Source organism: Ambystoma mexicanum, chromosome 12, assembly GCF_040938575.1.
Source record: "Ambystoma mexicanum isolate Mex_15411 chromosome 12, UKY_AmexF1_1, whole genome shotgun sequence".
In the NCBI taxonomy this organism is placed as follows: domain Eukaryota; kingdom Metazoa; phylum Chordata; class Amphibia; order Caudata; family Ambystomatidae; genus Ambystoma; species Ambystoma mexicanum.
Window position 1 is genome coordinate 186,196,478 of NC_090936.1, and position 21,951 is coordinate 186,218,428.

The 21,951-nt window shown below is 43.9% G+C and overlaps 1 protein-coding gene across 3 annotated transcripts in view; it reads right to left on the bottom strand.

Moving 5' to 3' along the window:
- The window catches only part of MTERF2 (mitochondrial transcription termination factor 2), a 145,489-nt gene extending 123,889 nt beyond the window's left edge, over positions 1-21,600 (bottom strand). For all 3 annotated transcript variants that reach the window (XM_069628271.1, XM_069628269.1, XM_069628270.1), the window contains exon 1: positions 21,498-21,600. The gene's annotated coding sequence lies outside the window, so the exon portion shown is untranslated. The remainder of the gene's footprint in view (positions 1-21,497) is intronic.
- Between the last annotated feature and the right edge of the window lie 351 nt (positions 21,601-21,951).

Consider the following 21,951-nt stretch of genomic DNA (forward strand, 5'->3'; position numbering starts at 1 on the left):
ATACTTCATGAACGATGTCCTACGAGAATTGATTGATGTCTGTGCTCTAGTGTACATCGACGATATCCTAGTATATTCCACATCAAAGCAGGACCACGTTAAACACGTCCGATCCGTATTGGAGAAACCCTGTCAACACCAGCTCTACGCCAAGCTCGAAAAGTGCTCATTCCACGTCTCCAAGGTGGAATTCCTGGGCTTTATTCTCAGGCCAAATGGAATCCGAATGGATGTACACAAGGTAGATGCTATCCTGAACTGGCCATCCCCAAATTCATTCAAGGGGGTTCAAATTATGCTGGGTTTTGCAAACTTCTACCGCCGGTTCATCCCAGGATTTTCGCAAATCGTGCATCCCATCACGTCATTACTAAGGAAAAGCAACAAAAAGTTCCAGTGGACAACAGAAGCCGAGGAGGCTTTCCAGGAACATAAAGCAAGATTCACATCTGCCCCAATCTTACGCCACCCTCGCCCTGATCTCCCATACCTGGTGGAAACGGACACCTCAAGCATGGCTATGGGAGCCGTCCTCTCACAAAAGGACCCCGAAACGGGCCAGTTACACCCTGTTGCCTTCTGGTCGCGTAAATTCACACCCCCTGAACTCAATTACGCTATCACAGACAAAGAACTCCTGGCCATTAAGTCAGCCTTTAAGGCATAGCGGCACTACCTCTTGGGCGCCAGACACACAATCACCGTAATAACTGACCACCAGAACCTCCAGTACCTAAAAACGGCAAAGGCCCAATCCTCACGACAACTACGTTGGGCTCTTTTTTTTGCTGAATATGACTATGTGATTACATTTCGACCAGGGGTGAAAAACGGGAAGGCCGATTCCCTTTCCCGTATGGGGGTGGAAGAGCAAGGGTATCAGACCCCTGACCCAATAGCAATCATCCCGAGTGACAAGCTCCTAGGAAAACAGCAACCATAACTGAGAAAGAATTAAATGAAGAAATCCAAAACCTGATGAGTCCGGAGCAATTACAAGCGTGGAGTGCACAAGGAGAACATTACATGATAAAAGATCAGTTGCCCTACTTCAGGAATCGTTTACTCTTACCAAACCAAGAACTACGAGAACAAGTCATGTCCGGTTATCATGATTCCTAGATTGAGGGACACCCCGGAATCGCTAAAACCCTAGCCAAGGTAAAACGAAATCATTGGTGGCCCACGTGGCGTAAAGACATTATCCAATTCATCCTATCTTGTGGAGTGTGTGCTCAAAACAAGTCATCCAAGCAGAAACCGGCTGGGCTATTACAACCATTGGAAATCCCACCAGCACCCTGGCACACGTTGTCCCTCGATTTTATTACTGACTTACCACCCAGCCAAGGGTTTAACACTATTCTTGTGGTCATGGACCTATTTTCAAAAATGGCACATTTCATTCCTCTTAAGGGGCTCCCAAATGCTTCCACTCTGGCAAAGGTATTTCTTGAAGGCATCGTACGGCTCCATGGGTTTCCTTCAGTTTTGGTCTCAGACCGAGGTACTCAATTTCTATCTAACTTCTGGAGAAAATGCTGCTCTATGGCCCAGATCGACATCCAGCTATCCACCAGTCACCATCCCCAAACGGATGGTCAAACTGAGAGGACAAATCAGACGCTCGAGCAGTATCTGCGTTGCATGTTACACCAAGCTGAAAGAAGCTGGTTCAACCTATTATGGATAGCTGAATATGCTTATAATAATTCCCTACACACAAGCACTGGGCAGACACCCTTTTATACCATGTATGGCAGCCACCCACGTACTTCTGAGTTGGACGTTCCTACAACCCTGGAAATGCCAGCAGTCAAAACCTTGCACACAACCATTTCTCAAACCTTTAAAAGGGCAGCTGAACACCTATTTCAAGCTAAGAACCGCCAAAAGAAGTTTGCTGATCAAAACCGAGCAAAGGCCCCCAACTACCAAGTGGGAGACAAAGTCTGGCTGGCGTCTAAATACGTGTCCATTAAAGGAGCCCAAACTTTCCGTCCAAGATACCTGGGTCCATTCACTGTCACATCCGTGATAAATCCTGTGGCGGTCAGACTAGCTTTGCCGTCAAACATGCAGATTCATCCTGTGTTTCATGTGTCTCTCCTTAAACCTGTTCAACCTGGGACCCGGGTAGCAACGCCACCGCAGCCAGTAGTAGTCGCCGGGGATCCAGAATTCGAAGTCATGGACATCCTAGATTCAAAGTATGTCAGATCTAAATTATACTACTTAGTAGACTGGAAGGGGTATGGTCCACAAGACAGGACATGGGAGCCTTGTGAGTACATCCATGCACCTCGCTTGCTTAGACGATTTCATCAAAACCATCCAACCAAACCAGGACCAGACAGAAGAGCCAACCTGAGAGGGGCCTTAGGGGGGAGTGCTGTCATGATTCCTGCCCCTCATGTCCCCAGCCCTCCAAGATGTCAGGCTGGAGCCAGGCCACGATCACCTACATGGCCCTCAAGGGCCTCTCCATCCCTCCAAAGACCCACTTGGAGTCACACTTGGCGCTTGTGGCACCAGACTCACTCACTCCCATAGGATAACATTGGGGATTGGACTTGTAGTGCATTGATGGGGACGAGATGGATGCCCCCACATATTTCGGTTCCCAGAACTGCATATGCGGTCCAGTCTTTTGGGTGTGGTTCAGCCCAGAGACACCTGGGATACCCAGAGACTATTTAAGCCACACCCAGGCTGAGAAACATGCTTTGCATTTTCTGCACCTGCAGCGTGACACTCGCCGTGTTCGGATCGGTCTCCAGTAGGCCTGCATCTTTGTTCTGCGCTCAGCTCCTGCAAGAACATGAACACCGTTAGGAACAGCCTTACCTTGCGGCGCTTCTGCCCATCATTCATCGCTCCTTCTGTTCTGCGGGCATCTTCCCATCCCGGCACGCCGCTTCCTAAGGAAAAGGGAAAAGAACAGAAAAAAGGCATTCTGCAAATCTTCGCTTATTTTTAAATACTGTATGAGCTTCAAACGCTTACCTGAATCCCAGCCGCTCTGGAGGAACTCTGTCTCCGGAACTTCTCATCCATCTGCAAGAGGGAAAAGACACTCCAGGTTAGCGTGGAAACATCTAGAGGCGTCGCATACCGCGCTTACCCACCGCATTTGTTCTTCATAACCGGCATCCACGCTGAAAACGTTGCGGCACCTAAAAGACACAGAAAAAGAACTCAGTTCAATGCAAATGCGAAAGGGGTGCATCGCGCATCGCGCTCTCACTGACCTTCAGCGCTACTCATCTCAGCAGCACGCCGCCATCCCCGGACACGGGACATCATCTAAGGAAGGAAAGGAACGAAGTTAGAGAAATGTTCAAAAGACTCATTATACTTACCTGTCGGACTCTTGCCAATGAAGTAACTAGGCAGCAACGAGCCCACATCAATCAACGCGCCCCTGCGCTGAAAGCAGGACGGAGAGCACACTATACAAGAAAACAAGGTGAGCTGTGGATCAAAGGGAAGGGTTGGACCCCACGGAAGAAGGGGTTCAAGCACACAGAGACAATAGGGAGTTAAACTCTACCAATCCTGTGTTTCAGGCCCAGTCTCCAGTCGAATAGCCTCCAGGGAAGGGTTCGAGGTCGTAAGAGGTCAGAACAGGCTGAGTGACGTCCCTGTGGATACCAGGTGAGCGTTACAATAACTTTGACTTTGTGACTGGTGGATTCAATTTTTGGTGGTACTAAGCCTCGATATTCCTTCCTGATCTATCAGATGGCACCCGAATAGGCACCCTCAAGATTGATGTCACCTTGCTAATCAAGGATGCAGCGACCGCACCGGGATCGGAGCGTGGGAAAAGGTCCCCTTTTTGTATGAGACGCGACACCTCGACAGTACTGCACGATCTGATCCTTGAACGGTGAGCAAGCAGTTCGAGGGGACATCTTGACGAGGGTCCCCATATAGAGGCGGGTATTTTTGGCAAAATCGCCAGCCACGTCGATCCTTTGTAATCCGATCGGACCTCCTTCGTTTTGAAATCAGGTGAGTCGTGCCCCGATTCCTAAGAATCCCGATATTGGTCGCAGTTTTGCACTTGCAAGCACAAACAACGCCAGGTAACACGAGTGATCTGAAATGCCTGGGAAATTGTCTGCCTGTTTCAGGGGGTTATTCCGCAGAGACAGACAATCTTTGGAATATGGCCGACCGGCGCCCCCGGAGGGGTCGCCGGCGTGTACTATGTACTTTAAGTACGGCCTTGGTAGTATAGTATTCAACGATATTTGGCACAGACAAACTAGACATGCTTCCAAATTTCAGTGGCCAGTTCATGGTAGTTTTTAAATTGCCCGTATAGAGTAATTAGAGTCTATATTGTTAAAGAAAAAGGCCAGGCTTGCAGCATTTGATGTAATTAGGAATTGGAGAAAGGAAGCTATGCAGCAACTTAAGAGTAAAGAGAAACACGCACGTCGACATATGTCTAACTCAAAGAAAGCATTATTGTATGACCAAAAGAAACAGTTGGAATCTATTAGAAGCATGGATAGGGCTTTTCAACTTGGGGTACAGAAAATATATCCGTCTCAGGACTTTCATGCCTCAGACGAACTAATCGATAAGCTTTTAAATGAGCGTAGCACTGTTGCTACTGCACCACCTCCCTATGTGACTCTCCCTTTTGTTTTACCTCTTCCAGCTGTCCCAACTTCTCCCGTTGTAATTCCTGTTCCTACTGTTGTTCCTCCTCCTCCAGTTGTCGTTCCTCTACCTGCTGTCGTTCCCCCTTCTGCATCACTACCCTTACCGCCAGTCGCTGTTCCCGTAATTCCGTCTTTTCCGCCAGCGGTAGTGTCTCCACTACCTGCTGTACAAGATTTGTCTCAATTTCCTTTTCCAAGTGGTTCTGCTCCACTTGCAGTGATTGAAGGAGCGGGTGCTGATTCAAGAATAGTGACTCGTAGCGCAGTATCCAAAGCTAGAAAAAGAGAAGTGTATGCATGGGCTAAGAAATATATAGAAGAAGGTGAATAATTAGTTGTAGTTGCAATTTCTGTTCAAGAAAGTATTCCTGAACAAGCTATTTTGATAGAGGGGATGGGAATGATTTTAGCTGATATTTGGAGTGATTTGACGGACATGAATGTCCCACAGGGTTTGCGGGATTTGAATGTCCTTGCCCACTCAAGAGACACTGCAACTGCAGAGAAAGTACATGAGGATGTTGAGAAGGTATTTGAGTTTAAAAGGGAGCTAGATTGGTTACAGAAAGATGAATTGGATAGTAATAGATTGGAAGCCTCAGATGTGCAGAAGCAGTTTCTTCCTTCATTAAAACCGTTGAATGAAGAAATGCGCATTTGCACAAGAGACGCTCTTAGATGGATTTTGGATGTTTCAATTTATCCCATTGAAGTGCATGACACGTTTAGTCAGTATGCTTCGGCTATGCAAAGGAAAGTGTTACAGGTAATGGTAGAGTGTCTACAAGATGAGTTTATGAAGAGAAAGGTTTGTTGTCCCACAGATTTGATGGTCATTTATAAGAGAGCATTTTCTCCCGATACTGCTTTGACTACTTTGTCGCTAGATTTAGCTTTATTGCTTAATAGGCGTTCAGAATTGCCTACTTTACAAATGCCGATGAGGGAGGTTCCTCTGACATTTGTTCCCAAGTAGAAATTTCAGCTGATGCTGTGGCAGGCACACCAGCCAATACTATTGAAGCACACTAATATGTCTCACCGTTTGTGCATGTACCATTTTCTAGACAGGAAGTGAATATCATTAGACAAACAATTCCAGATATTAGGAAGAACTCAACAGGATTTTATAAAGAAATTGAATCTGTCTTGCATTCATCAGTTTTCACACTGAGTGATATAGATTTGATGTTCCCTGTGATCCTACCTGCTGATTTATGGAAACAGATTAGAACTGTAGATGATCAGGCAGGGATCGGTGATGCATGGGTTAACTTGGTACGGATAGATGGAGAAAGGAAGGCTGGTGAGAAACCGCCACAGGTGATATTGACACTGCCAGACAGAATAGTAACTAAATTGAAAACTTTGGTTCCAAAGAAAAGAATAGTTTGGGACAAGCTTACAGCTTGCATCCAGGGGAAATCTGAGGGTGCTACTCAATGTTTTTATCGATTCGACCAAGTGTTTTCAGATTTTAGCGATCAGGACTTAAGTACTGAGTCAGGAAAAAGGCTGTTTGTAGACACATTTGTGCGTGGATTGTTGCCTGATATCCAGTCACAAATTATGACTTCTGAAAGCGCCTGGCAAGCTAAATCACAATCTGAAGTATTGCATATGGCTCAGTATTATGAAAATAGAGTCAATACTGAAAAAGAGAGGATAGAAAAGGAGAAGGGAGACTTGAAAACTAAAGTACTACTGCAATAGATTGTTAGAGGGGCCAGAGGTGGGAATAAACAGTTTAGAGGTCAATTTACACCACAGAATAATGCGCAACTGGGTCCTGTACACATGAACCAATGTGCATATTGTAGACAGGAAGGCCATTGGCGAGCACAATGCCCGATTCTTCAGCAGAGGTCAAATAGAAAATATGGTGCCATGGGTAGACGATCCAGGGGCCGTCCTGGGATAGGGGGTCCTGGCAGAAGTCAGTTCACTCAGAACCAACAGTCATCTTCACAGGATATTCAGCAACATGGTGTCAATAGTGGGAACATTTTTGATAATCCTTGGACTGTTTATTTCTCTGAGGAGCTCGCATTTGATGACATACTGTTCAGTTAGGACAGTCCGAAGCAGACTCTGGAACCAGTACCTATTCCCGTCGATCAGAAAGGGCCCTACGTTGAGATGCAGATGGGGAATAGGAAGCATCTATTTGTGATAGATACAGGAGCACAGACGTGTTCCATAGATCATTCACGGGTTCCGGATATTCCTCTGTCAGGGCAGAACAACATTTCTGTACGGTTATCAGGTACACCAGTGGTTAGTCCGGTCTCTCAGCCCGTACCTATTGCACTGGGGCCATTTACTGATTCGTGTCCATTACTTTTGATGATAGATTGTGGTGAAAATGTGTTGGGGTTAAATTTGGTGAAAGAATTGAATGCCGTAATTTACTGTTCTCCGGATGGAGTGAATTTAACGATTTCTCCTCAACAAACTTCTGTCTCACAGTTTTTGTCTAGACCTTTACCATCTGAATTAGATAGGGTACTGACACGTCTATGGGCAGTTAATGACAATGACGTTGGCATTTTTCAAATTGAACCAGTTAAAATTGTGCTGAAACCAGGTGTTAAATGACCACGTATTCCGCAATATAAGATTTTGGTTGAAGGTGAGCAGGCTTTGAAGAGTATTGACTCTGATCTTGTACTGTGTGATTGAGGAAATTGTAGGGAGTGTGTGTAATAGTCTGATTTTGCCTGTGTATAAGAAAGGGGATAATATGATTACTTTTCATTTTATTATGGACTTGCGCGCCATCAACAAGGTTGTTGCCCCACAGTTTCCGATTGTACCTGATGCGACTACAATATTGACAATGATTCCAGCTTCAGCTACCTATTTTAGTGTTGTGGATTTAAAGAATGCTTTTTTTTTAGTATTCCTGTACATGATGACAGTAGATATTTGTTTGTGTTCACCTTAGGAGGATGCTCGTTTACACTTACTCGTGTGCCACAAGGTTACACTGAGAGTCCAAGCATCTATAGTAGAGCATTGAAGGAACAGCTTGATACGCTTGAGTTACCTTCTACTTGCACGTTGTTACAGTATGTGGATGATCTACCTTTAGCTGCGGATTCTGAAGTTGCTTGCAAAGAGGGCACTGTGTTGCTGCTTACTCATCTAGCAGAACATGGGCATAAGGCTTCACTAAAAAGTTTCAATATTGTCAACAGGAGGTCGCCTATTTAGGCTACCCCCTGTCGAAGGAGGGAAGAAGACTGACACCTGAACGGATACAAAGCATCTCTAGCATGTCTGTCCCAAATACACAGAAGGAAGTCAGAAGCTTTGATAGGCATGGCTTCGTACTGTAGATAGTGGATCCCTAATTTCTCATTAATGATAAAACCAATGTTGGCATTGACAAAGAAGGGCATTTCTTTGCCTTTACCGTGAAACTTGGATTGCCAGAAAGCTTTTGATCTGCTCAAGGCTGCTTTGTGTTCAGCACCAGTTTTGGGCACACCAAAATATGAAAAGGCCTTTGTGTTGTATGTGCATGAATGTGATGAATGCGCTTTGGCTGTGTTGACGCAGGAGCATGGAGGGAAGAATAGACCTTGCAGTTATGCTTGACCCTGTTGCATGCACTTTGCCGAGATGTTTGAGAGCTGTTGCTGCTGCAGCTGCATCTGTAAAACAAAGTGAGGGTATGGTTCTGGCTCACTCATTAACCGTGACAGTACCTCACTGTGTGGACGTTCTAATAAACAGAACGCAAACGCAACATTTCACATCAGCACGATTAACAAGATACGAGCTGATTCTATTTGCACCGCATATCCAAATTAAATCCGGCCAAACTATTGCCTCTTCCGCAAGAAATTGCTTGCAGTGACGAGATGTCACATGACTGCCTCTATACCACAGAACAAGAGACTAAAGGCAGAATTGATTTAAATGATACACCGTTAAAAGATCCACAAGGGGAGATCCCCTTGTGGATCTTTTAACGGTGTATCATTTAAATCAATTCTGCCTTTATTGTGGAAATCAAAAGAATTCTGCATAACTCTGCGCAGGCCGCAGAGATTATTGCATTGACTTGAGCTTGTGAACTTTCCGAAGGGCTTAGTGTGAATATATTTACAGTCAGTATGCCTTTGGGGTGGTTCACAACTTTGGTAGATTATGGGCAGAAAGAGGTTTCTTGACCTCACATGGAACTAAGATACAACATGGCACTTTGAGAGTTTGGCTACTCTCAACACTTGCGCTTCCTGCTCAACTAGCAATAATGAAGTGCGCAGCGTACCAGAAAGTAACAGATGATGGGGGAAAAGGAAACGCTTTTGCTGACAGGATAGCCAAACAGACTGCCACTGATTTGTATTCTGAAATGTACATAAAGAGAGAAGTGACTAACACTTGTATAATAGGCAAAGGAATTGATTGTATAAAAGACATTCAGGCTGATGCCACTCCAGAAGAGCTTAAGAAATGGGCTGAGGGTTTACCAAGTTTAGACGATGAAGGTTGTTGGATAGATAATGCACAACAAAGATGGATGCTACCCAATGCTTGTGTCACCGCTATGGTTACGATGGCTCATGGTCCAACTCTCTATTGTCCATGCGGACGACCCCACAAACAAAAACTGGGCTCTCTCCCTATGAGATAATCATGGGGAGACCAGCCAATATTTGGAATGTACCCAAGCCCAAATGGTTGAAAGATGTAGAGCATTTGCTCCTTTCTGAGTACTGTGACCAGTTAACTCAAAACTTGTATTTGATTTATCAACAGGTGCGAGAAGCCCTCCAAGTAAACTACGAGGGGCCAGGTCATCGACTTCGACCCGGCGACTGGGTGCTCACTAAGTCATTTGAAAGAGCATCCTGTCTCGCACCTCGCTGGAAAGGTCCATTCCAAGTCCTATTGGCCACACAGACCGCTGTACGAGTAGACGGAAAATGACACTGGATTCACGCAACCCACATCAAGAAGATACCTTTTCCTCTGCCTCGCGACAAAGGAGAAGAGAAGGAAATTGTTCACTCTGTTCCGCATCACAAATCTGTTCTAAACAACACAGAAGGTGTCCTGGAAATCCTTCCTGAGACTGTGGGGCCTAGGGAAACTGCCGCTTTGCCTTCAAGTTCTTCTTCGGATCTTTCTGCACTAGTGAGCAATCTTGCTTCGGCTTCATCACTTCCTTCAGGAAGCGACGACACTCCGTTCACAGATCACGCCGTACGTGGAGTCTTGAGGTACGATCTGCGTCCGAGGCACCAGATTTACAGCACAGCATTGACTGTGCCCACAAGGAATCATCGTTGAGCCAGTCCCTTGTCACTCTTCTGCTGAAACATAAAGAGGCAGGGACCGGCAGAGCTACCTTCCAGCAAGATAGGCCACGTGGTCAGGGGCCACCGACGGATGAACTAAAAGAGCCTGATGGAGAGGCTTCTAAACGGACTCTGAGAAACAATGTACTTTCCTAAATCTACCCATGCGGAACAAGCTACCGGTCTTGTGGCTGACAGAGAATCTGTTCATCAGAGATCATGGTCCCCGAGGACCCATTGTTTTGTTATCACAGTACTAGTCCTTGTTTTAATTGTAGTTGCGCTTGGGTTTTGGTACATTGAAGGGGTGCATCCACTTGAGACGTTGTTACCTACTGCAATTATCTCCACTTGTCTCCACCTTTCGTGCATCTGCACACTCTTCCTCCTAGAGAATCCCAACATAGACAGGGTTATCATAATAATACTCTTTTGTTGATTATGAATGCGACCGATGCAATTCTAAACAGAACAAATTGCTGGGTGTGTTCACAGTTGCCACAACACGGGGAAAAGGGATTGGGCTGGTATATTCATCCTCTTCTTGGAATTACAGTATTTCTGGGAACTAACTGAATGAGTTCGAGAAACAAGTCCTAACACCTTTGGGATGTTCCCTCTTTGCAAATAGGAGCAAACTCAATGTTGCTTCTATTATGCCTTCTGATAGACTCTCTAGAACTTTTCAATCACTGATCTCTTTCAAGTTGGCACCCGTAGGCAACCGGGATGCCATGCCTCCTTCCTATACTATCAATCATAACCCCAACTCGGTTTCCTTCTGCATACAAAGGGATGGTTCTCAGCCAATGGGTACATTCGAGGGTTGTACCAACATCGCAAATCTAACCAGTGAGGACAGACTTTTGTACGTAGGATACCCCGTTTACTTTGTCTGTGGCGATGAAGCTTATCCCTGGTTACCTAGAGATTGGCAGGGTACTTGTTATTTGGGTATCTTGTTACCAGGGGTATATGTGTCTAGCACCTCTGAAGTCTCTAGAGCTCGTCCAAGGTGGGATGAGATGAGAATGGATGTAGCAAAATCCTTTGTGTCATTTTGGGGACAAATAATGAATTCCGAGGATATTAGAAGACTAGCAAGGGTACTGGAGAAAACCATCAACAGGACCACCGATATACTGTACAACATGACACTAGAGCAAAAGGCCATTAGATTAGTGGCCCTTCAAAATAGAATGGTGTTAGACGTCATTCTAGGTGAGCGTGGTGGGGTATGCAAAATGGTAGGTACCGCATGCTGTGTTTTTGCACCCGACTCCTCCCCTATCATATTCAAGGCAATTCAAAATCTACATACCTTGAGTACGGAGGTACATGTCCCGGAGGGAAACGGGAATCTTAGTACTTGGTTCTGGGACTTGTTACAACCATGGGGTTGGAAGATATTTGCAGTCTTAATGGTGATTCTTGGTATTCTCCTGTTCTGTTGTTGTTTTGTACAATGCCTCCCTGTCATATGTTCCATGATAGGAGGATGTTGTGCACAAGCAGTAGGTACACTAGGACCTAAGATACAAATGCCTGAAAAAGCAACCAATGCCTTAGTAATGCAGGAAATAACTATTAAAGAATTAATGGCAATTGATGTTTTTGAATCCAGCAACTCAGAGTGTTCTGATTATGATACATGGTCATCGTATGGTCAGAATGTTTGAATTATGCTCTTGGCTTAGGCCAAAAGGAGGGTTTGTTAAACCATATTCGCATAAATACTGCCTGATTATAAACATTGGCCTAAGCCATTTTGCATTTGTATTAAAAACCTAGGCTTAACTAAATCTAGACAGAATTGACTTTGCCGCCATTTTGGAAATCATCTGCCATTTTGATTCTGACTCTTGCTCTCTGTTCAGAAATGATTAACCATGTTTTCAGCTGCCAGAGCAGACTGACCTTTGAGCCTAGGTCAACAGTAGAGCTGCCAAGAGCAGGCTATTTGTTCTGTGCAAAGAGACCTTGTAGTCAGAATGAACTCCCATTCAAAGTGTTATCTATGTCTACAGACGCATCTCCCTCAAACAGTGACATACAATGCAAAGTAACTAATGCTGTGAGTTTTGGAAGAAATCCTTTGTGCATTTCTTGGAACAGGACTTATCCTAAAGCTCAAGAAACAAGGAAAGATCTACACAGCTGAATACAACAAAGTTTGCCAGTATCTTTAAGGAACCTTGGAGCCACAGTGAACCTCAATTGAAAGTGTTGTCTGCATCAATAGCATCAGCCATATACAAACATCAGAACTGAATGGTAGACAAACTAAAACTATATGCCTTACCAATAAACTATTGAATTTGTTTCTTGAAACTAGGATCAATCTAAACTGGAGAACCAACATCACCATTGAACCTTCAAGGATAGAATACCATGTCAAAAGTGTATACTAATATTGTTATATTTGTTATGTAAACTGGGCACAAACCCAAATGTGTAACTTATTAGTTTGGAGAAGGGCTGGGCTATGACCAGGACTGTGTATAAATCCTACATGCTTTGTGATGACCAGTACTCACTCCCCTCACAGTGTCTGCTGGTACACACTGTGAGGCGCTTGGGAGCCAGATAGCTATCTGCTTTGATATTTGAATCTGTACAGAATAAAGTTATATTCATAACTTTGACTTCATGACTGGCGGATTCAATTTTTGGTGGTACTAAGCCTCGATATTCCTTGCTGATCTATCACCCTGGTTTGATTGAACAGTATAAGGAGCTGCACCAGGAGAAGGGAGCATTGTGCGAGGACTGGGTGAAACCTGCAAGCCATGGAAAGGGAGCCATTCCCTCTGGTAATTTTGGTTTGAGAACATCACCCTGGAAGAAGAAGGGAGCCATTCTCTTTAGAGAAGGAACTTTTTAGTTATATAGTGTGAGGGATAGAAGCAGGTTTTGACACAGGACGGTGGAATTTATGTTGAAGGACATCCTGACAGATCCTTTTAGTATTCGTTTTGGGGCAGGGAAACCCCTTTTAGAAGTTAGGGATAGTAAGAACCTTTTTTTACACAGAAAGAAAAGTATATAACCAAACCCATGCCACCTTTGTGTCAGCTTCCTTCTTCAACACCCTCACAGTAAGCTGCCCGCACATTTACATGTCCCAGTATGCTGCACATGTGCACTGAAAATGCACTTTGTTTGCCACCATGTGACTTCTCACTGACAAGCCAAATTTTATGCACGCTCACCCTGACATCTACATGTGCTGTGACTCCAATCAACTGAATGTAGATCCGGGTGTACCCACACTTGAAAATGTGTGCAACATTTACAACACTTCCACTTAACCGAATGCCCTAGCCACTTGGGACATGCCAGATGCCATCAGTGATGAGATCATATGTGAAATTAGGCAGAACATCACCTGCAAAAATCCTCAATGACCTTATTGGTAAGTAGCAGCCATAGGGAAACATGTTGATTATGTAATTGTGAAAAGTCGAAGTTTGGCTAAACACAATAATAATAAATAAACATGTTTGACTGTATTTGAACATATGGCAAGGATGAAATATACCCTATCTTTTATGAAGGTCTGAAAAAATGTGTGCAACAATGAGAATAATGGTTGGGGAACTACAGAAAGATCTTCTTGCAAATAGCAACTGGCAATTTATATGCAATATAGGAGACGTCTTCAAGCTTTGGACCTCCAAAGGGTTTACATTACAACTTCCATTAGCCATAGGCAATGGTGAAGATAAATGGGGGACTTAGAGGCTGATTACAAGTTTCCTGGTATTCTGGCGATAAATACGCCAGAATACAGGCAAACGGAATTACTGATACTGTCACTTGGTCATTTGGTCAGGTGGTATTACCAGTGGTAGTATTACCTCTGGTGGTAATAATTCCACCTGATTACAAGTGGATGTTTGCCGGTGTTATCCCCATTCAATGGAGTCCATAGATTTTTGCCTGTATTACCTCTTCTGGTATTACCGGATGGTAATAACGGCGATTTTTGGAGGCAAAGTGGAGGAGTGGAGGTAACTCCTCCACTTTGCTGGTATTACAATCCAGTAATACCGGCAGAGACAATACCACCAAACTTGTCGTTTGGCAGTGTGGGAAAAATTGAGGTGAACGGTATTACCGCCACCTTTTTTCTACACCATCAAACTCGTAATGAGCCTCTATAGTCCAACACATGTAGTGGAATGCCAGCTTCAAACCCTGGCACTAAAACTTGTTTCCATTCAGTACATTAGCTACTCTAGTCCTGATTACTACGTGTCCTCACAACATGAAAGTTTTACTTTGTTGATCCTTGCAGGCCACCTGCCCCAGCCTTTACTATTTTACATGGTCTAGGGCCTACCATTCGATTTTTTTTATAATGACAGTAAAATGTCTGCCATATGTTTATGTGTTGACTTTGGAATCTGTCCCTTATTATGTATGTTGTATTCTTTAGTGGACAGGTGTAAAGTCAGAATTGGAGTACTCAAATCTCTTCTTTGCATATGGGACTGTTTTTAGAACAGAGTGATAAATGTACTAGAGTAGCTCATCATTGCAAATGCTCAATAGATACAGAGTAACTCTGATGTTTAAGTATGGCATGGTTGTAAATGGAAGTATTTTTGAATGCACACTCCAACCAAGCTTTGCACCTGAATCAACCCTTATATGCAGAAACACGCTTTTTAAATGTTGTTTCTCTCTTTCTTGCTTGAGTGATCTTTTTTTTCACTGAATATTATACATGCCAACCCTACCGCTTTTTTACTTTCTCCCTCCTAAAATAATACTTAGACTCAATGTAATTCAATCGGATATTTGTATTCTCCTGCTTTCCGAGATTAAATCTCCCTCCCAGGTGATCCACAATGTTGAAATGTGAATACTGTTAGAAACCAGTAAGTGTCTCACCCGCTAGTCCCTGGGGATCTGTCCTCCATGTGGCCAGGACACGGCCATCGCTTTTGGATCCAGTTCCTGGGGGTGGACTAGTGCAGGAGGATCACCTGGGTGAGGGCGTCTTCGGCGAGTGGAAGTGGGACAGCGCAAGGCGAGATCCGGTATGCCCTTCCCTTTAACACCTTTACCCCATCCTACCAGGTGGGATACTTAGGATCTCAATCCCTTCTCCCCCCTTTCCCAACAAAACTTTCCTCACGGACAGCTCACTACAATAGAAAATGGACTAACACATGAGCCGTATACCTGACATGTCGCAATACAATGATCAGGCTGGGTCAGGCAATTACTGACCATTACACACACCTGACTTCCATTACACTTTCCCACACAGATAAAAGGCAGAGTACGAGAGCACACTTTGGGCAAGGCAAAGCACACAGGGAATTAGCAGTTCCAAGGTGGCAATTTAATACAAGGCGAAAGACGGCAAAACCGAAGAGGAACACAAGGAGGGAAGTGCCCATGACCTTTTCATCGAAAGACTGTTACTTTCATGAGCCTTTTGAGAAATGGAAACATAAGACCAGGAATCAAAGCTGTAGAATCCTGCATTGTGTGTCGGAGGTACCCGGGTCTCTCCCGTGTCGATAGTCAATGCGGGGAGAATCGTTTGCTGCTGTGGCACTGTCATTGGCTCCTAAAACAAAGCAGCGCCAGTGAAGTCAGCAGAGCCGGTGAGTTGGGGAGACTGATACCAGACCAGTCTGTGTTGAAGCCAAGGTGGCAAGCAGCAACATTGTATAGTGAAAGCTGAAGAGAACAGTGTATGAAGCGTATGTGGCAAGCGACGCGTACAGAATTAAACAGCAGATGAGTGATTGAACTTTGAAGCCAAGATACGATACCTTAAACAGAGTGGTCCGGCACCACGTGGGTGCTCATTTGAAAGTCTCTCTTACGTATCCAACTGAAAGATGGCAAATGTTAAAAGGAAGGGAATTGTGAAATCGAAATGGTCCTGCAACAGGTCAAGAAAAACCCTGTGCAGATTTGAAAGCCTTCGATAGTAATAATATTAAAAAAGTAGATGAAGTTGATCCGAGCCCGGCGGAGGGAGATCAGCTAAGAGCTTTGGTTAAAGCAAGTTTGTGTTAAGAGTTACATTTGAAATTGAAATTGGTCCGAGCCTGGCAGAGGGAGACTAATGTGTTTAAAGGGATCTGAGTCCGGCTGAGGGGAATCCGGAGTAAACAGAGACACTAGAGATTGAAAGCAAAGTGATAAGAGACAGATCTGAGCCCGGTTTAGGGGCATCCAGGGTGAACCCGAGAAAGAATATCCTACGAGAAATTGGATGCATTAGGATATCCTACGAACATTGTGTGAAGAGGATCTGAGCCCAGCTAAGGGGCATTTGGGGTGAATAGTGAATCGTCTGAGAAATTGAGTACTTGTGGAAATCTGAAAGAGGAAAATAACTTGTTTGTTTGTTGCATCAGGCCCTCTGAAAGAAGAGACTTTGAAAGGCAAAGAGACTTGGGAATGGAAGGCTCTGATGCTAATGTTTGAACTGCACCCTCACGCTAGAGAAGGCAGAGACTTTGCTAAGCTCGAGTGTACCGCCTTGTCCCATGCTTAAAATGTGGGGAGGGGAGGTCAATCGCCTGAAACTCTTGACATATTATTTCTTGGACAGTTCTTTCTTTTGCATAACATTCTTTCCCACACTATTTTTATTTGGAGGTAAGGATTGGCAATAGGTTTATTAGTATGGGCCCTTTTAGTTTGACAAGACACTACTAGGACTGCGTTATTATTGTTTGATGTTTGTAGCTTGCTCCCATCTGTAGATTTAGGATTAGATAGGTGTTTTTCAAACCCTTTTTAAAGTTCAATAAACACCCTTGAACTGTGGTCACTTGTGTCTGTCTTACTGTTGATACCATGCCTTCCTTTCAATACATAGAGATATATTTCTATATCCCATTTACTAACCAGTGGTACGGCAAGGGGAACATTGTGAGTACTTATGGGCAGAGGGTGACGTGCTGGCATAGATGCCAACCCTTCCGATTTAGGCAACAGGGTTCCAATTTTTTATTTGAGAATATTTTTCGTTTCTCCCTCCTAAAATAATTGTAATCACAATACAATCCAATGCAGGAGTTTAGTTCTCCCGATTTCTGTGAGACAATCTCCCTCCAAAGTGATGCAGAATGTTGTCACATATGCATGCATGCGTGCGTGCGTGCATGCGGTGCGGGCAAAATATCTCAGGGTTTTAAATGTACTGACAAATCTGCCAGGGTGCATGATGTAGCCCAAATGAGGACGTGTCACAAGACAACCAAAGTAAGGAATATGATATGACGAGGAATGCCCTGCCTCTTAGTCCCCACAAAAATATATTAAAACACCCTGCAGCCTTCATTGCTGTCCCAAAATAATTTTACCTGTTCATTACTATCGCCAAATAGTTGTATCCTACATAGCTCACTTTAAAACCAGTGATACCATCATTCCTTGGCGAATCTATAGGTTATACAAGTGATATGCTGGAAGATACGTGGTAACACAGTACATTTTGGTAACTATGAGGGAATCCCCTAACTGCCTACATTTCCAGACAAGAAACCTGGGGAGTGACGTCACCGATGCCCGCCCCCATTTCAGCAAGACTCTGCCCACATTTTTTATTTTTAAAAAATGAAAGCCGAAGTCAAAATGACTTGAATCAGATATATTGTACTATTGGCCCATAACAATTATTTCCTGAATACATTGTAAAGTGCTTGGACGACTTGAAGGGCCTGGGCAGTGTTAAAGAAAAATGTATAAATATGCAAATTGGTGTGGTTAGTGAGCATGCAGGGTCAGTGAGGTGCAATCGTGCAAGTCAGAATTTCTCACAAGTGGGGCCACTGAACATGTGAATGTGTTTGACCGTGCTGGCGTTGCTGTGATTTTTGTTCACTACACTGGAGAGATCCTTCTGGGTCCTTTCTCGAATACTGCGCAGGTCCCACGGGATGTTTCTTGTTTTTGGAATGCATGTGCTTCTGGGTTATTTAATTTCCATTATGCGGGTCCTTCAATTTATTTGTGCCCATTTAACATGTGAGCGAAGAATGGTGCTACTCCACACTTGCCAGCAGGCAATAAACTTCCTGGAGTGTGAGGAGTCACCCACGCACAGCAAATAATATTGCTGACCCAGGCAAACGACAAAGGTGGGTGATGGTTGCAAAGTGACGTTGGCTTCGTACACCTTAAGAATAGAGGAGGGATAGGCTGAAGGGGAGAAAAAGTAATCGGATGTGGTGGAGACGGGTAGCAGCCATCAGCAGGGCAGTTTCTAGACAACTTGGTGACCAGGGCGAAAAACCAGAATGCCCCCCACCCGACTGGCACACATTAATCCCAAACTAAACCTATGTGTCAGGCAACAAAACCCCTCCTCAATAGGAATAAACAATTGCTATATAAATGAAGTTGGTTTCATTACATTGTAATGCAAGTACTCTACAGAAGAATTCTAATGTGAAAACACAGCTTTTGCTGTCCAAGTAAATGTTTTTTCTCTCACCTGCCCTTAGGAAAAAAAGGCATTGCCTGAATTCAGTTTCAAACTATCCAAACTGGCACACTGCAGTTTGACCAGCCTACCCGGGTCTGAGGGCCCACTGACCAATGGCCCTGTGTTGCAGGTGTTCTGTTCATACCACCTCACCTGTATTTTGCAAGGCGAGAATACTAGACTAACCATAAGAATTATTTTCTGATGGAAGGTTATCATTCCAAGGTGGACAGTCTGGTACACTGTTATTCTACTCTTTCAAAATACCGCTAGAAGAGTGGGAAAGGGGACAAATAGTACCAGTGTGGGTTCATGTATGCTTTTCATTAAATCACAGAGCTTTTCAGGACTATAACAGTGATCAGAGATCTCTATATTGGATAAACAAGTCTGTGATAAAAGGATTGCATGTGTGAATCTCTAAATTCATAACAGATGCATGACTTGGTGCTCGCATAACTGTTCACAACACTGATCCCAACATTAAAATGTTTGTAAGCATAAACCATACATACTCATTTTGACAGTTTATGTTTTTGGATGCAAGTATAAAATTGCTGCAACATTAGACACTCAAATGGGGTCCAATGGCTATTTTACTTCTTGTTTCTGAAAAATGTTAGATGAGGAAGGGCTGGGTCTCAGTTTAAGCATGCCCAACCCCCAATACAGAAACATATTTTAGGAATTATATATATAGACAGGACAGGATACCGTAGAAGAGAGGCCCAATAAACAATGCACAGAAAGGCTACACAGAAAGGATTGTACCTCTTACAAACTTTAGCCTTACCAGTAATAAGTTGATGAAGCATTTTAAACAAAACCGTCTTCTAATGCATGGTAAAGAGTCCACAGTTCCTCAGCCACTACCTCCTCACTATTACTCAGGCCTCAGGGGTTATTTCTGCAAAAACTAGCAGTCCCATGCTTTATCCAACACAGCTGGCATTACCATCACTTATTAGTGCTGGCCTGGAGCTAGTGAAAATCATGGTGTGACAGTGTAGAAAGGGCGTTTGGCCTAGTGGATGTACAATTTGAGGCAACTTCTTTGATTGCTTTATGCGTTTAAGTGTGGGCACAGTATGGCATGCTCGTCAGAGCCAAATACACAAAATGTTCCATTATGCTATGGTATGGACATTGGACACATCGGACTAAAACTGGCATATGTGCTGTTACATACGGGAGCGCCACATAGACACCATTAACCAACAGGGTGGTGGCTTGTGCAGCGCACAAAACATTGCTGCACACATATCACTGCATTGATTTGCCATGGACTACTGTCTGCATGGTGACACACAATGAACTCGACTTTCCTAATCAAGGTGCCAAGTGACATTGAGTTGCCATCTGGTGTGCTCGCTAGGCAGTGGCTGGCTTGTTTAGAAAATTAAAAGACCTTTCGTGCTGAGCGCACGCATCTAGTCCATGTCCCAAAGCAGCCACTATAATACTTATGCAAGAAAATGACAGTTAACCTTCCCACGAATGTGCCATTTGTAACTAAAAAGTAATATCGCTGGTCAAGTGGCAGAGCGAGTAGAGCACTCGCTTTGACATCTGTGCAGGTTCGAATCCCGGCGGGTCCAAACTCAGCCTTTCATCCTTCCGAGGTCGATAAATGAGCACCACACACCGTGGGTAATAATAAGCAGCGCTCAGATACCTGAGGGTTCGTAGCGCTATATAAATGCCAAATTATTATTATTTTATTATTATATAAAAAGAGAAAACGTTTTGGTGTGCCAAATAAAGAGACATGAACATAAAGAAAATAGTTTAAAACTTTTTCTGCGTGGCATTTTAATTCCCATTGAGGAATGCATAGGTTTGGTCAGCTAACTGATACTTGTGCTGGCCTGGTGAATAAAAATGCCCCATGTTCAGTTTTTAACATCAAAATGTAAAGCACGTTCTGTGTAAAAACAATGGCTTGTTAAATGAGCCATCACTTATAAATTGCCCCACTTGAAAGGCTGTCAACACAAAGCATGAGAGGCACAGGGTGTGTGACTCCAGAGCATCTCAAACGCTGCATTTGGGATATGCATTTCTTTGTTTGCATATTCCAAACGCATCGCAGTCACTCAAAAGTCAGCAGAGAGTAGCCAGCCGAACATCTGAGGAGCACCTGCTGGCTGCTTAATCTTTTGTGCAGCCAGATCAGAGTCAGCTTTCTGGGTGGGCCCCTTACTGTGCCCCCTTCTAGAGCTGTTTAGCTCTGCTCCCCGGGCAGTCGCCCGCTGGCTGGCCATAAGTGACTGGGAAATAAAGCGGGCACCTCACTGCTGCTCAGTGTTAAACCCGGAGACTCTGCGCTCTTCCCCGGAGACCAGGAGAATAGCGTAAAAACCCAGTCTCCCGGCTAAAGCTGGAAGTTAGGTAGGTATGGGGTATCCTACTTTCCTCCTTGACTCTGTAGTTTTCCTTTTCATCTATGGCAATAACATCCATGCCAACCCATTCGATTTAGGTGGGAGAGTCACAATTTTTCTATTAAAAATCTGGCTATTTTTTGCCAACTCCTGCCTAAAATAATAATAACCCCATGTAAATCCTATGGGGAAAATACATTCTCATGATTTCTGCGGTGAAATCTCCCTCTCTGGGGCTCCCGAATGTTGGCAGTCTGCAATAAGGAAATATATATGCACACCTTAAATTGCAGATCGTTCAGTGCTGCATTCTACGATGCTAATCTTTTGTAGGTACTATTTTTCATTATTATCAGAAACACATATTGTTAAGTATTATGCGATTTGCTAGACAATTTATGTGCGATTTTCACCAGCAGGCTAGACACCCATGCAGAATACTCCCATTTCAAGATGGCCGCCACCGTAGCTTTAAGTCATTGAACGTTTGCAGACACAGCCCCTCTTCTATTTCCAACTTGTTTGCTTTTGGACGTTCGTTCAAAGACGTTTCTTTTTCACGCTCATCCACATACAACATTTGTCAGAGGTCGCAATGGTAGAAATGTTGATATACTAAAAAAAAAAAAAAGACACTATAGTGTCTACAAACCTGTAGCTGACGAGTTTAAACGACCGAGGAGTTGAAGAATCTGTGCAAATGAGCAGCGGCTGCAAAAGACACGGTCACCCTAATTTGCATTTGCATTGCGGAGTGACCATCCAGGAAATGACGTCATCGGGAGTGACAGCAGCCTTTGATTGCAAATGCATCCCGGATATTTATATTAAAAGAATGTAATATCAAAGACATATAACTATTATGCTCTTGTTTAAAATGAATAAAAATTATTAAAGACAAACAAAAGACATAACTATGAACGGTCACTATTTTATTGTAAATCGTCACATCGTTGTTTAATGCTAATGGTTTGTACTTTTTCGTTTAAACTGAATCCCTTACACAGAATCAAAATGGTGACATATAAGGCACAGAAGCAGGCAATCATTTGCCCAGAGTACAAGATTTCTTTATGTAAATTGGCTTTTATACTGCGCACATCACC